The following is a 16371-nucleotide window of genomic DNA, read 5'->3' on the forward strand; positions in this document are numbered from 1 at the left end:
CCACAAGCAGCAGTCCTATAATGCAACATAATACTGCGTTATTAAATCAGAGTTTCACATTTACACCTGGTGCAGTCTGGAGGAAGGCCTGCCATTCCTTGGTCCTTACCAGAGGAAACAACCCACAACTTTCACAGGCACACACGCCACACTGCACACACTGACCTTGGAGACAGGGATAGGGCTGATCCCTTTCAGCAGGAGGCTATTTCACAAGTGCCCGGCGTTACAGCCTTAAATTGTTAATCACGTACCGAGGTAAAACCGCCCTTCTGTGTTACACACTCACCAGCACGCACACAAGCACAGAGCAGCATGAGGCTGTGTTTTTAAATCCTCTTTAATTCCTACTTTGCTCTCTAGTTCCCAGAATGACCTTACATATCCCTTCTTCCTCTAGACAGAATCAATTAGAGCTTTTCTCATCCCCCAAAACTAGTGTTTATACAGAGCAGCTTCTGTAATGCCTTTTGACATCCTTAAAGCAGCAAAGATTTTTTAAATAAAATATTTTCAAACATTTGAACATTACCCTGAAAGCAAGTTTTCGCGGAAAAATAAGCCTCCAACTTCTCCTAGGCGCACCTTTTGTTCACGGCACCTTTTTCCTTGCCCAAAACTGCACGCCTCTTTCCCAAGCGTCGCCTCTACACTGACCCAAGCGCCCAACTTTGCTGTGCCAGTGATTGCCAGCTCCTCGCCCCGCTGCCACCCCGCTACCACTCGAGAAGGAGGAAGGGAACCGCTTACCTTAGCTCGGAGTCACTAAGTCCCCGAGGAAAAAAAAAAAAAAAAAAAAAAAAAAAAATCGAAATACAAATATAAAAGAAGGAAAAAAAGAACAGCCGAGCCGCTGGGTGCCCGCGGAAGACCCGCGAGCGCCCCAGCACCTCCCCGGCCGGGAGCAAAGTGGTGGCGAGCGGGGGCCCGGAGGCGAGTTGCCGGCGCGGAGCCCGAGCCCGCCGGCGCGGGGCGCCCGCCCTTCAGCACCCGCCGCGCCGCGGACAGCACCGGCCGCGCTCGCCGCCCAGACGGACGGACGGACGGACCGACCGACAGACGCGCCGCTCAGCTAAGCTCGGCCCGGCCCGCCCCCGGCCCGCCCCCCAAGGCGCCCGCCCGCCCCCTTTTGTTGCAGGGGGCGCGGGGCTCGGCTCGCAGCTCCGCGCCCGCCGCTCGCCCCCGCGCAAAGATGCGGGGGGACGGGGGAAACACACGGAGCCGCCCGGCCTCAAGCGGGGGTCTCTGCCTGTGTTACGGCGGGGTGGGGGCGGTAAGGTGCTGATATGCCGTGGTAGAGGGACCGGCTGAGCGCTCAGGGATGCCTGAGGTGATGGAGCGGCCGGCCGAGCGCGCAGGGATGCCGGAGGCTCCGTGCGAGAAATCCCTGCAGCCCCTAGCAAGTTGGCTGCCGGAGTTTTGAGGCTGAGCTCCCCCCCGGCAGCCCCTGCTGAAAGCACGGACCTGCCCCCGCGAGTCAGCGCCAGCTGTGGAACGCGAGGGAAAAGCACCCGGAGATGGGACTGGGGATCCCATCCGTGTATATCCTATCTCCATCTCCTTCGTCTGTACTGTGGAGAACAGGCACCTAGGGACGAACAAACCACCACCACCATCCCCCAACACGGAGAAAATACCCTCAAAATTATAAATAATTATACGTCAGGCAAAACAGCAATAGTTTGAAGTCTCCCTCAGCCCTTTTTTTATTGTGAGATAACCAGTTAGTTATCTGATTTATTACTTTCAAATTAATTTATCATCCATTCCAACACTTCTAAAGAGTAGCTACTTAATCTTCAATGTGAAGTCATTATGAAAATTAAGTATCTACCCTTTGAGGCATTACAGGTTACCTGCTTCTGGCCTTTTGGGAAAACGTGTTACAGATTAAAGTATTAAACTGCCTTTAAATCATCCATGACTAGGGTAAGACAGACAGAGGTCAGCTGTTCTGATCTACGCTGGCATGCTAGGTTAATTATACGTGCATCTGTATGTGGAATAAACCGGCGGTGACAAACACAACCAGGTAAGTCGCACACTTAAAGAACTGAACTAGTTAACACAAGAAATAACAAAATGGGATGCTTGGGATTGTGTTTGCTTATCACTATTTCGTAAGGGAGTTCTTATTGGACTGCTAATTAGGTCATGGTACTTCAAGAAGAAACATGATTAACTTTACACTTTTACACACAAAATGTACAATATAAAGCCAAATCAGCCAGAGTTTTCACTGATACTACCTTCTGTAATTGCCAGTTATCAAGCCGGCTTGGCCGGCAACCAGCTAACATTTCTGAACCACTACAGTTTGATTTCTTCCCTCTTTCCACTCTCTAGCCCTGTCAGGTTGCTTGCAAGGTATAAAACAGAATAAAATTTCACTAGTTAATAACAATTTTGGGGGCACAAAGCTGATGTTGAGTTCATTTTGCTTCCTACTAGCACAGCTGCACCAGAAGCTCTCCTGAGACAGCAGTAAACTCGGAAATGACTGGTTCCAAAGTGAATAGAAATTGAAATCTCAAAAGGGCAAACAGGGACCTTGCACATTCACTCTTCCTTGCCCTTATGAAAGTGCCTGAAACGAACCATCAACAAGTATCAAAATGTTCTATGTAACCCAACTAGCACGGTACTCAAAGTATATCAGTCTGACAAGTTGGCCTTGCAAATTGTTAGACGTAAAGAACCCCAAAGATAGCATAAGGAAGACTCTAGGAAGAATTCTGAAAATCTCAAAATTTTGTGAGGCTTAGGCTCTTAAATATGAGTATAAATAATTATACAAGAGTATAACACATAAAGGTACTTGGATGTTCTTACTTTTTTGAATCTGTTTGTCTCATGCTCATCTTTCTTCTTTGGAAGCTCACTTGCACAGCTAGTTTATGAACCTTATATTTAATTGATGTATTTGTACAGAAGGCATTTTCTACTCTTTCCTCTACTTCAGCTCTGCGTATAAAGCTATCACAGACAGCTGATAGAAAATAAATCTTTTTCATTCTTACCCTACAGCTTTCTACCTTCTACTCAATTAATATTCTTTGTGAGCTCCATTTTGTGTGGTTTGCTCTATTTCTCTGCAAATACATACATTTGAATGAACTTTAACATTTCTTTTTTCATTACTTTGTGACCCAGACATCACATTATTCCTGTTTTCAGTTGAAACGTTTTAGTTCACAGAGTGTTACAATGAAGTATTACTTCACTTGCTGCAATGCAGACCAAAGTACTACTTCAATGGAGAAGATGTTCTGTGTTTAGCAATTAATTGTTAGCCTGGAGAGACTGTTGATGTTTGGCATGATTTCCATAACATCAGTTTAGATAATTTAGGACAATATTTTACCAGATCCCATGTAGCATGCACATGGAGAACATGGAGAACACAGTTCTCACCATTTCATATACCTGAGTCCCATTGGCACAGCATTTAGTTATGTTTGGCTTTCATTTTCCTACTCTAATTTTTCTATTTGAAGCATTTGTCATTCTTACTCTGGCAGCTGAGAAGGCATACGGTAAGTACTAAGGTTTCTTTGTAAAGGTGGGAGACGAAGAGGAACTTCAAAGTTGTTTTATTCTTGTTAAGACTATCATTGTTAATAATAAAGATTCTCTATCTTGTATTTATGAGGCACTGTTTAATACAGGATCCAGTACAGCAGGAAACTGTATGCAAGACAAAGAGAAGATCAAAGTCTCAATATATTAAGGGGAAGTCAATGCAAATAACATAATGAAAGTTGTTTAGCGAGCTGTTCAGCATTTGTCCAAAACATTTGCTCTCGTAATTTACAGCCTGTTACCCACTCAGTTTAGAGCAATAGTAATTTTCTTGATCTAAATAGTTTGGATCTGCTTTTCTACCACAAGTAGCCATTCCTCCAGAATTATTTACCTTATAAACAGCTTTGGATGAGAAATGAATGCAGAGAGTAAATACATTATTTCAGAAGTGGTATTTTTCTTCTCCAAGCTTTTCTAGTGGTATCACTTCTAAAGCTACTTAAAATTATTTCTCTGTGTTTGGGCTCTTGTATTATCAACCAATAAAGAAAAAAAAGATTTTTTCAGGGACTTCCGTATGGCTTGGTACCACTCACGACCTGTAAGTACAACAACAGTTTATTTTCTTATAGAGTATTCGTTGTCAGTAGGTTCATGTTTAAACATTCAGAGTGAACAGAGTTCACATGAACAGCATTATCAAATTACCAGAGAATTCAGGATATTAAAACCTGATACTACCAAGTACCATTTGTTGTCACAGCTAAGGTGACAGACTTGAACACAAGACTGAAAAAATAAGTTGAATTTATATTTGTATATAAATATATAGAAAGACTATAGAATATATGTTTGTATTCTTTGAATCAAGAATACACAAAACTTCAGACATACTTCTAATTGACTTAATGTCCAAAATCATTTTTAAATTAAAATTTAAGCAATAACTTTTATTTCAAAGTATAAAAAAGTACAAAGTAGTGCCCTCTGCAGGGTTTCATTTCTACTTTAAAAAAAAAAAAATCCGCTTTTTATTTTTTATTTTTTTAACTGGAAGGAGACAGCTGCCCCTTTAGTGCAGCTGTTGCTAGTGAAGATCATTGATTAGCTTGAAGTAAATGACAGCAAGAGAACTCTCAGCCTGCCCTGACATGAGATGCCATGAATTATCCTCCAATCTTGCTCTCTTACACATAGCACAAAGTTTGGAAACAAATATCTTTCCTTTCCCTCATCTTCTGCTGGTCTAATACACTCAATGTCTGCTTAATGTTTTAATGAATTTGAAAGATGATAATATACCCACTAGAAACTCTGTGCTGATCAAAAAACACAATAAAGTGTACTGAGATCTGGACTGGTGCTTTTATAACAGCAGAGCATCATAAGCACCAGAATGACAGACAATGGCAAATGGTATAGAAGAAAATTAACTTGCTTGTGGTTTGGAGAGAGGTTGTGCCAACCATCTGGCACAGGAGATCTTCCAAATTGCACAAGAATTATCAAGGCACATTAAGGTTTCCCCATGTTTCCCCAAAGTCAGTTCTCTCTAAGTGACTAAATGCTTTAAATAAAAGGAATATGCAATATCTAGTGTTCACCCAAAATGAATCTATCTTTGAAATGCATCAAAATAATAATTCACAAGGCAATGGATGTAAAGTTGTTACTGGGGGGAGGAAGCCTAGATTCTGATGTTAGATATGTAGATTTCTCCATTATTTCTAATTAGGTAAATGCTATAGGCTCATTTCAATGTGTGGCAACTTTGCAATGATAATGATTCTGACAAGATGCCGTTGTTCCCATTCTCGTCTTGTGAATATAAAGTAACAACTGATTAAACAGTAACGAGGTAATACACTACAGAATTCATTCCCACATTGGAAATTACTATTTCAAAATAAATGAGAAATCAGGATACATTTAATTTCGTATCATTCAGCTTTTTTCAACTTCATTTGGGATCAAATAATTCCATTATTCTATATCACTGAAATCTGAAAACATAATACCATTTGATAGCAGATAACAGATTCTATTACACACACAAAGCTGAAGATACTTGGTTTCAGTACTTAGTGGTGATGTTTATAAGAGATCTCTTAGGGCATCTATTGGACAATCTTAGTATTGCACTCTACAGACGAGCTTGCAGAAAGGATAGGGAAGGAGTTGGTTCTTTTTCTGTTAACAGATTTAACCAAGAATATTAATTCTAACATTTTTCTTTTCTGAACAGTCCTCAATAGATTGACCAAAGCTTTTAAAGTGAACATAACTTTAAAGTGAACAGTGAAACATATTTTAGCACTGATTCTGATAACTTCACAGCTGGAAGTATTCACTGATGGAAATGACAGAGCTAATACTCTACACTTCATAATTCGCCAGCTCGTTCAATCTTGAATATTTATATACGTACTGCAAATACCATGCTGTTTTTATCTAAAAAACTGAAAATTTATTTTATGTGAAAAAGTTCACTAAAAAACAGGAATCCATCACATAAGAATTAGGGTTTATCAAGAATGATGAATTTTTTTCAATTAGACTTATTTTTCGATCAAGTTGGTTTTCTCACCTATTTAGATTCTTTTTATTTTGAATTTTTACTTATGGAACTCTACAGTAATAATCCTGACATCTCTACACAGTTGCCATGATTTATGTCTGTCTGCTAACTTGGAACATTCTCTGTTATGCAACTCATTTCCTCAAAGTCCCATGTAGAGATTCTGGAGACATATGCTAGTTCTAGCTAGTTTTCAGTAGAATTAAAAAAAAAAAAAAAAAAAAAAAAAAAAGTTTGACTTTCTTCACATAAATGATAGCTTTTGAAATTTTGTCAATGAATTAGGAAGCATCCTACACCAGCCTCATCTGCATTAAGCTGGATTTATTTTTTTAAAAAAGAAAAACATAACAAAAACATAGCAAAAAGATACGTAACTAGAGTCTGACAACTAGTTAGTATCCACTGTTACTATACTTTAGTTAACTAGGTAACTTTTCTCCCTTGAGCAGCAATGGATTTGTTGGCTCAACAACATATAAAAATATTCAATTGCAACAATCTGAAACCTAAAATATCATCCATTTGTTTGTGTTGTGTATTAGTGTAGGAATGAATCTTCACAGAAATTTTGAGGCCATGTAGACTTCCATAGTAGCATTCAAACATAAGGCATACTCAAATATAGTCTGTCACCTTTCATCGTCCACCCATTACAGAAGTAGAAAACCATGTCTCCTGCAATTTGAAAGCTCCTTGATCTGTCCTAATTCCACGTCATGGAGTTGGAACATGACGACTTGCTTTCATCTGGGTTTTGCTAGGAAGTAAGCCAACCAGAACAGAGATTGCAGGTCTGGAACACAGGTCTAAATGAATATACACAGATACATACCCCTAAGTCAATCTAACCATAAGCCTTATCACATATCTGATTCTATCCCAAGCTGTACTAAGAATGTAATGGAACCTACTCTTGCAATGAATGCACTTACTGACTTTGAAGCAAGCTGGTCTATGAACAGTAGTATCAGTATGAGGTAAGAGACACTTTGTACAGTTCTAGAGTCCAAGAATAGAATAATGTAAGCTTCATAGGCACATCTTACCTTGCCTCTCTTTGAGAGTCATCAGCCTGTCACAGAAGAGCACACGGAATATTAATTGAAGCAAATATTTTGACTGAAATATTTTGACTGATTGCGAGTTTGATACAGCAGAAGATTACATTTCTTTAGCAGATAAATTTCAAAGGTTAAAAATGATATTGCAACTGCTAGATACAGTGAAGAGTATGGTACGCTTTTCAGTCGGAAGGCAACGTTATCATCGTTTGCATCATTTAGTCCACAGTCCTACTGTCAGAATCCTCCTTTGTTATGGTGTTCTCTGGGAAGACAATCTGAGTCAATAATAAAATGAAAGAAAAGCTAACAAGTTCAAGGAACATAGAAATTTCATCGTTTGCATCCCAGTCTCTCTTTTTGCCCTTGTCACTGGTTTTTAACCACTTTGCTACTGCTGCTGTACAGAGGAATGGGATAATGCAAGAGTGCTAAGTGTGCCAGTCTCATATCAGCAAATCCTAATGCAAACAGGATATCTTTGTACTTCTTCCCAATGATGTAGTTCATGGGAATAAAACTTAAACTGTAGGCTTTTATTTTGCATTAGTTCTGTTACATTTCTACTCCTTTTTCATACATCAGTATATAAACTCTGGCACCTCTTTCCTGCCACCAGCCTAATATGGTGGTAAGTAGTATGAGAGAAGGGAAAGGGTTATTTGAAACTCTCCAGTTCTTGCACATCTCAGTGAACCCATTTCCAGATTCAGCTAATTCTCCTCCAAAACTTAGCTAATTTTAAATGACAGATTTTTAATTACATATGATATACTATCCAATTAAATGTAGAATCTATTTTCACCAGTACAGTATTATTTGAGATTTGTCAAAAATATCAAATTTTCTCCAAATGCTTTCCTCAAAAAGGGGAGAGAGAAAAAAAAAAAAAAAAAAAAAGAGGGAGACAAAGAAGAAGATGACAAGTATTACAGCTTGTTAAATATTCAGTTAAAAGATTTTTTTTTTTTTTTCCCTGTGTCCTGCAGAATATTGTGGAACTCATATAGCTTTTATTAGAGTCAGAAACAGTCAGAGTAGGTTCCTGTTCCTCATTCATTGTGAATTTATGGAAGTTGTTTAAAATGGATTACCCATTCTTATGTGAATATAATAAAATTTGAAAGAAAAAATGCCAGGAAAAAAAAATCTTATTATATTCTCAAAAGCATCTATAAATCAATAGTTCAAACTCACTATGCATGATATTTATGTATTTATACTCGTCATAGGTTTGATTACCTTAGTAGCATTCATGAATACAGGAGACATGACTCTTGTATGCTTTCACAAGGAAAGAAAACATAATGCCCTCTTTTTGTTTAAATGATGAAAAGAATACCAAGAGGCTAAGTTGTTCAATCAGTCAAAAAGGAAATCTGGGGCAAAGCTGGGAACAGAAGTTTGCCATTTCTTATTCACTCCTAATCACATGATAATCCTTCCCATCAATCAACATGTGAATTTAAAGGTAGTGATTACATATCATCAGTAGTGATGATCTAATATGTGAGCACGAAGACGTACAACTGAACTTCAGAGAGATGAGAAAAAAATACAGCTGCACTTTTAAAATAAATGGTATTGTTTGCTTGATATACTCTAATAACATTGGATTCAGTAAAACTATTTATATATTCACTGTAAAATATGCCTGCTGTGCTCACTTGCTCAGTGTGTGCTACAGAATTTACATGCACAGAATTCTCTCACTAAAAAAGTCCAAAGATACATGCAGTACTGTCATACTGTCAACATTTTGGAATAGGATCAAAATACATGCAACACTTCCACATTTGTTTTTCTGCTAAACCATGCACTTGTTTTCGGTCAGGAAGTCAATATCATTCCAAAGTTTCAGAATTAACACAGTCCATGCCATATGTTATAAAACATATTAGGTACTACTTGTGTACTACTAGGTATTTAAGATATAAACTGACATTCATATAAAATTATTTTATAATGTTTTAATAAAAGCCTAATTTGCTAACTAAATCACAAGGTTAGAAACGTAGGTGCAATATGTATACTTAATTTGCACTTTTCTGAGAACTTACACAATTCTAGCACAATTTCTGTTCATACAGATCACATTTGGTTTTCCTAGCACCTCCCTATTCAGTGAGTATGGAAGGTTAATACCTACAGTATTTTACTTCTGAAAACTACCTTCTATAGTTCCAGGTCTATTTATGAACCACCTAAATTCTACAAAGATAAAAACTGCTTCTGAAAATAATCAGAAATGCCCATTAGTTTATAGACACCTGCTCTGAGACATACTGTCTGTCCTTCAAGGTACTTAGCATTTCCACTCTTCCACATATTAAAATCATGTTTCCCATCAATTCTCACTCCAGTTTGAAGCAATTTTGAGTTTTCACTACGTCTAAAGTCCAGCCTCAGCTGTTTTCTATTGGGCATCTGAACAATAACGCACATGTAATTGCTAATGATCTTTAAGTTTGCAGGGACTTACTAAGCACTGCAGAGGCAGAACAGTATTTTCAAGGCAGTGACCAAATTGATAAACACAGAAACCCTCTCCTTCCACCATCTGTAATCACGCTGTCCTGTTCACTACATAAATTCAGATTTTTGCAACTAACACATTTCCTATAGAAATTATTTTTACTTGCAATGTAATCCTTGATCATATTAAGATCTTAGCTCTTCACGTGTACAGAAGGAAGTAGGGTAAGATAACGTCTCTGTATGCTTATATTTATAGCTGCTATATTTATATATAATTAAGATTAACTAAGCTTTAACTATTAGCCTAGGATCCATCATACAATTAAAACAAAAACAGAAAACAGTCTCATGCCAAAAAAATAGCCTTCCTTTCAATAAAATACAGCAGATGGATACAGGGAAGATACTACAATGAAACAATATTGCTTCACATGATAAGCAGAGTTAATTAATTAGACCAGCAATGAGTTATCTCCAAACTTTTTATAGACAACACCACAACAACAGAATCAACATTTTTTTTTCTTTTAAAGGGTAATTTGAGATAACTTTGAAAAATATTTTTAGAGGAATCACTATTGTGAAAAACATTATTGAAGTACCTTAAAATGTTAGTTTCAAAAAATAGCAAGCAAGCTAGAGTCTGACTGAAAGCAAAATAGGAAACAATCACATGAATGGTAGATGTCTTACAAGTAAAAGCAAACAGTAAAAAATAAAAGCAAAGCTGCAATAGAAGTGGAGGATGACATTGAAAAAAAGGCTGCAGGAACGATATATTTAGAAGAGAGTTGTTGTCTTTTGTTGAAGAAGCATGATGCTATAGAAAGATGAAGCTATACTGTACATAAAATAGCATTTAAGTAATTAAAAGTTTGGATGAAACTTCATTTTAGTGATAGGAAAGGCTGCACCTTAAACTTTGTGCAGAAAAAACCCGCAAAACTTGGTCTGATGCAAGACAATGGAACTAAATATGGAAGCAATGAGAACATTAAATGTACAGTTTACATTGGAGGGAAAAAAGAAAAAAAAAAAAGTAGCAGAGGGGTTCAAGAGCTTTGTTAAGCAGTGATTGTGTCTTCCACAATCTTGAGGGATGATTGAAGAGAAAAAAATCTGAAGTTGCAGTTTAGACAGAGCAGTGTGGAGGAGGTAAATTGAACCAATTTTGAATTGGCAGTATTAGAAACAGTATTAGATGACAAGAGGATGAAGGACCGAAATGCAGGATTCAGAGGCTTATCTTCAAGAAAGCTATTCCCTAAAAGGAAGCCCAGTGGAACAGCCAAACATGTTAAATGGCATGTTAGGATTACAGCCAAAAAGATTCTCAGACATTTGAGTCCAGGAAATAGAAATACCATGAAAGGAGCAAAAGAAAAAGTTGAAGAATATGATATAGCAGATGAGAAGCAGGGAGAGATACAGATGCTGAACAGAATGATGTTGCTGGAACAAGTTGCTGGCTAGAGAGGGAGAACAGGTAGGACAGTTAAGAACCTGTGGTAAAGGAAAGTTGTGGTAAGGTCACCATGTTTTTTACCTGTCTTTTCTGGAAAGTACAGAAGGAAGATTTTGTTAGACTAGATAGCAAACTGTAAATGAAAACTACTACTGTGGATTGTAGGACTAAGAAAACTCAGTTCAGCATTTGCCTATTTTAAAATAGCAGCAATTTTACAAGTCACATGCTAGAATGTCTACAGTTTATATTAGCATATTTATATTAGAATAAACCAGTGCAAATTGGTAATCTTCATAATCATCTTTTAAAAATTGCCCACAGATGAAATTCCCACATAAGAACGAGTAATGAATATGTTTGAGAACAAATATTTGGCAAATACCAGAACGGCATAATTAATGAGTTATTCATGTAATATATTTGTTCAGCTTTATTAGACACTGCTACAACAATAAAAGAAGGAAAAAATCCACAGAACGGTACTTGTTCAAATGCACTCCAGAACTATTCAGTACTTCAAGGCCTTACCAAACATAACAGAGCTTATGGTGGTATCAGCAAGAGTATTACTGGATAACAGATAACTACTCAAAGCCCTTCAAAATAAAATCATGTAACACTCAAACTTCTGCTAGGTGCCAAAAAATACAAAGGCCAATTAAGAAAATTGTTTAGGCCAACCACAAAACCACAGCAAAATGACGTTCTCTTTTCACATGGGACCATATTGTCATCTAAGCCTCTGTGGCTGTAACATAAAATCAGTAAGTGGGAATTTTTTTTTTTTTTTTTATCTATCCCAGCTGTGGTTGCTAACCCCATCCATGCAAGGTGGAGATGCTTCAGTGTCTTGTTTAATACTAGCTCAGGTACAGGTGTCAGTCTAGTCATAAAAACCAAGGAAAGATATGATACAGCCTATCACTAGTGCAGTTTTATTTAGCATAAGCATCTTTGAAATGCAGTTCTAAAATAAAATACAGTATTAAACTCGGCTAAGGGCTTTTGTCTAAATTGTTTGCAAATTCAGTGACACAATTACAGTCGGTAGTCTCCACTGACTACATTTAAACAAAAATATGCAAAAGCAAAATCAAATTCATTGTGCTATGAATACATCCCATCAGCAAGTTAAGAAAAAGCAGATTTAAGCAAGTAGTGCAGAAAAGGTCCATATTAACATGAAAATAATACATGTATAACTTCTATCTGTTTTCCAACATTAAAGCTGCATTATAGCAAGCACTTTTATTCACTGTCCATGAATCCACTTAACAAAGTATGCAACCAGTACAGTGGTTTGACTGTGCATGAAACATACGTTTCATACATTTGACTATGTATGAAACAATACGGTCGTTGCAAATTGAATCCTCCGGAAAGGGACAGCGTGTTATCATATAAACAGAGTAGCCAAATCATTTAGATCATTTAGACCTATTAGAGTGCATTGATCTTATTTCTGTCCAAATCTGCAAGGTATTTGTCAAATGCACTTTCATCTAAGATTAACCCTTTATGCCAGGATGTAGAGGTGCCTTTTCAAATCTATAAGCAATGAGTTTTCAGTAAACCTCACCTCAAGGCATGGTTAACCTGCTCAAAATTCTATCCCAGCCTTCAAGTCTTGCTTTCCAATCCCTCATCTGTTACCCATTTGAAACAATTAATTGATTGCAATTAAATCCAATATAAGGGCACAATACAGCTTGCCCTTACACACCGTATAGTTATACACTCAACAGTTATTCTTAACATACCAATAATCAGTCTGAAGAGAGTATACTGTCTGCAGGTCAACTAATACAGACATGTTTTTGTGTAGTATTAGGAAAACCATCATAAGACATTCTTCAGTTTATATTGATTCTTTTCATGTGCTGTCTTTGAAAGAATTAAGTCAAATTCCTACTAATCCAAGCTGTGATTGATTCTTCCAACTGATTCCATCTTACAGCTTTTGTTCCATTGTTTGTTTTGAAACTCAGGTTATGAGCATTTCTTGACAGCAGTATTTGTTAGCAAGCTAAACATTGTTCCATGCTTACCTACAAAATGTTTATTTACTAAGCTTCTTATACAAGTACCTAATTTAAAAATGAAATAGTAGAATAAAAGAACTCAATTTAGTAATGAAACAGTTACAAAAGATGAAGAAAACACCTGCATTATTTTGAATGCTCATCTATTTTCCTCACTGTGTTTGTTATATGTTTAAAACCTGATTTACTTATTTATTTAGGCAACATGCAAGCCAAGAAGAGAAATGAATCTAAAATGATAACTTGCTATAAAGTAGTTCTCAAGGCAGCCTTAAAATTACTTGTGTTCTGCAATACCTCTCATAGTTGCAGAGTATTTTAAAGGACATCCTGGAGAATCACAACAAAGTAACTTCAAAGGCAGCTTTAAACTGCAACACTGAATATGGGAGGGGTAACGTAGGAACTGGTGAAAATAAGCAACAAATAGAGGAGTTTAAAACCATACATATTGCTTTCTTGTTTTCCCCTGGTCTATCTACCAAAGCAGCAGACCTGTGTTAACTCAGCTTACTGAGTTTTAGGTAAGAGAGTTTCTTATATTTGTTATCTCAAAGTGATACTTCAAGAATTCTTGCAGGACAGGCAAATCCAACTGACTATTTAAGGTTGGTCTAGGAGGAATTTCACAGAATTTCACAGAATTTTCTAGGTTGGAAGAGACCTCAAGGTCATCGAGTCCAACCTCCAACCTAACGCTAACAGCCCTCCACTAAACCATATCCCTAAGCTGTACATCTAAGCGTCTTTTGAAGACTTCCAGGGATGGTGACTCCACCACTTCCCTGGGCAGCCTGTTCCAATGCCTCACAACCCTTTCTGTAAAGAAGTTCTTCCTAACATCTAACCTAAAACTCCCCTGGCTCAACTTAAGCCCATTCCCCCTCGTCCTGTCACCAGGCACGTGGGAGAACAGGCCAACCCCCACCTCTCTACAGCCTCCTTTAAGGTATCTGTAAAGAGCGATAAGGTCACCCCTGAGCCTCCTCTTCTCCAGGCTGAACAAGCCCAGCTCCCTCAGCCGCTCCTCGTAGGACTTGTTCTCCAGGCCCCTCACCAGCTTCGTCGCCCTTCTCTGCACCCGCTCAAGCACCTCGATGTCCTTCGAATATCATGAGAAAGATCACCAGGGACACGAGCAAAATTTGAAGTCATACACATGGCTTGTACACACAGATACACAAGTAGTAAATCACAGGTAATCTCTCTACTATGACTCATGATGAGGTCTGTCCCTACTGAGGAAATCACTTCAGTGAAATTTGAATTTCTCACAGAGTATGTTCCAAAAACAGGACTTAAAGGTGTATTTTCCTAATTAGTATCAAACCCATTAAATTATGCATAATCTGATTTTTCCACTTAGATAAGCAATATCATAATTCTTTCCAATGCTCTCAGTATTTCCTTCCCTCTAGTAATGTGGTTAGAGAAGCATGGAGCTTCGCAAGTTTTCTAGACTGTTAATTGAAACTTTTTTGAAGTTATTTTTTTTACCACTACAGCAACCAGGCCAGTTTTGAAAGAGCCAAAATATTTCTGTCAAAGTACCTTTCACTTTAGAGAGCATTGTTTTACTAGCACCAAAGTGTTAATTTTGACAATTAGAAAGTTTTTATACACTAGTAAAAGCTTTTCTAGTAATTTCTTAAATATTTCACATAAGTCTTAGAAATATTGGTTTAAAGCCACTACATTTATTTTAGCAGTTATTTTGTTCTTATGTCAGCTTCTTAAATATAATTGAATCAAAACGATCTTTTTTAATAGATGTTATACTTTGAAATCCCCAAATAGATGACTTTGCACAGGAAATCAGCATTTTGTTCCAATTTGAAAACAAATAAATTAAAATAATGTCATCATCAACAGTAATAACAATGAGCTTCTCATAGAAACAGGGATTCCAAATTCAGGTCATCCCACCATTATCTTCCAGCTAACTTGATGCCTCAGCTTTTGCAGTTGGATTATCTACTAGTTTACCTCAGAACTCTAGTAAGAAAATTCACGTGGTTCTTTTGAGCAAATAATAATAATAATCTATGTAAGTATGACTAATACTTTGTCTCTAAATGTTTTATGCTGTTTCACTGCCTGCAAATATTAACTTGCTTCCCAGTTTTGCTCTCTTTAAGTAATCAAGAAGGCATCATAATTCAATCCACATTATACATGCAGTTTGTCATATTCAGTTTTATACCAGTAGGAAGAATAAATTGGAATCTGTAAAAAGACTTAGCTCTGTGGTTCATGTGTAATTGCTATTATTTGCTTGCATATTTCCACAGTATTAGCCAGTGAAGTGAGAGATGACAAACTTAAAACTATTCAAACTTCAAAAAATCTTGAAAACTTCAACTGATATTGTTCCATACATTGTTTATATTCTGTTGCATAATATGTTAAGCTTACAGTAGGTAGTAAAATCGTCATGCACAAGACAACTTCAGATAAAATCTTGGGTCTTGTGACTTTGATGTCACTGGAATCTATGCTGCTGATTTCTCATAAGACATTAATCAGGTAAAAATGTTGCTTAAAACCCACACTAGAACATCCTCCTGTTAGTGCTTGTTTTGTTTTGTTTCTTCCACATGCACCCATTAGAGCCAAAGTGACTATTAGCCACTATCTGTTTGGTTACTATACTTACTACCATGATTTCTATTTTCAAAGTCATGTAGAAAAACATGAATTAGTAATTCACTTACAGAGAATTATAGATACTAAATCACTTACAGATACCACTTAAAGATATTTTGGTTCTGGGAAATATCACACAAATTGTTCAAACATCACAGCTACTGTGAAATGGATAAGGTTAATTAGTAGAGCTGGCCTAGAAAATCAGAGAAAGACAGTCTTAAGTATAGCTATTAGAGCAGCTGCCTAGGATAAGGGAAAGCAAAGTCCTCTCTGTAAGTCAGGTTTCCGCTAGACAAAAGAGATGCCTGTTAGTAGGAGGGTTTGATCCCTGCCATTTCATTTCATGAGAAAGATATTCTTATCTCATACTAAGTGTTAACAATTATTTTCACAAAATAAAATTCCATCTCTGATTTTGGCTGTTGTGCTTCTAAAGAAAGGAGAACAAGCCCATGGACCAAGAAATGTAATTGTTTTCCCAAAGTCACCCAGGAATTTGGTGACAATTAGGAGGAGAATCCAGATGCACTAACTTACATACTAAGAAGGCCATTCTTGGAATGGTAG

At 37.2% G+C, this 16371-nt stretch overlaps 1 protein-coding gene across 5 annotated transcripts in view; it reads right to left on the bottom strand.

Moving 5' to 3' along the window:
* The window catches only part of FSTL5 (follistatin like 5), a 428524-nt gene that overhangs the window by 302532 nt on the left and 109621 nt on the right, over positions 1-16371 (bottom strand). Inside the window, exon 1 of one of the 5 annotated variants that reach the window (XM_084517703.1) lies at positions 751-771. The exons of the other annotated variants lie outside the window; for them this stretch is intronic. The gene's annotated coding sequence lies outside the window, so the exon portion shown is untranslated. Of the gene's footprint in view, positions 1-750; positions 772-16371 lie in introns of those variants that run through there. 5 annotated transcript variants of the gene reach the window in all.

The sequence above is a fragment of the Aythya ferina genome (assembly GCF_964211825.1).
Source record: "Aythya ferina genome assembly, chromosome: 4".
Classification (NCBI taxonomy): Eukaryota; Metazoa; Chordata; class Aves; order Anseriformes; family Anatidae; genus Aythya; species Aythya ferina.